Source organism: Phascolarctos cinereus, unplaced genomic scaffold (genome assembly GCF_003287225.1).
Source record: "Phascolarctos cinereus isolate Bilbo 61053 unplaced genomic scaffold, phaCin_HiC Scaffold_2;HRSCAF=192, whole genome shotgun sequence".
Taxonomy (NCBI): Eukaryota; Metazoa; Chordata; class Mammalia; order Diprotodontia; family Phascolarctidae; genus Phascolarctos; species Phascolarctos cinereus.
In genome coordinates, this window is record NW_027555625.1 from 43,779,302 (window position 1) to 43,780,278 (window position 977).

The following is a 977-nucleotide window of genomic DNA, read 5'->3' on the forward strand; positions in this document are numbered from 1 at the left end:
CAGGTCGGGCACAAATAGTCCGTGTGAACTTTTGGGGTGGATTCTCTAAATCCACACATCTCGTGTTTCTTTTGAGCTACTTAAATTCTGCTTTGCTCACAGAGCACAGCACCCTCTCTGATGAGGGCACGCCATTCTGACCAGGCCTGTGCCAGTGTCTCCCATGTCACACAATCAGTTCCAAAGTTCTTACGAGAGATCTTGAGAGTGTCCTTGTATCACTTCTTCTGATCTCCATAAAAGCTCTTGCCTCCTGTGAGCTCTCCATAAAGTAGTCTTTTTGGCGAGCATAGATCCGGCATCTGAACAATGCGGCCAGCCCGTCAGAACTGTGCTCTCTGCAGCACAGTTTGAATACTTGGCACTTTAGGCAAATCACTGTGCCCCTCTGAGCCTCAGTCTTTTCATCTATAAAATAAAACCATTGGATAAGATGAGCTTGAAGGGCCCTCCCAGCTCTTAGGACCTTACAACTGCTGCCCACCTAGTCCTAACTCCTACAGTTCTGCCCTTGAAGGCGTCCCCTCAGCTCCCTGCTCTGACCTCTATAAGCATAACCTCCTTCACCTTCTCTTCAACCCAGCTCGGTTCTGCCCTTCACACAGAGCTGCCCTTGTCCACCTAGAAAGGAAGGTGTGAGCAGCGGGGCGAAGCAAGGGGAGGGGGAGCATGAGTTACAAAGGCCGACTTATGGAGCAGTAAATAAACCCTTCCAAGGGCCTGGGCCCAAGAGCTGGCAGGGTCCAGCTGGCCTCTCCTGCCAGCCCCCACAAGGCCTCCGAGGCTCCTGGGAGGAAAAGGGAAAGCAGACACTGTTAGGCCTGGAAGGTAGCTTAGAGATCGTCTTAGCCAACTGTCTTATTTTTACAGAAGAGAAAACTGAGAGGTGAAGTGATGTGCCATTACTTAGTGGTCAGTTTAGGATTAGAACCGAAGTGTCCTGACTCCCAGGCCAAGACGCATTCCACTTGGGCTCC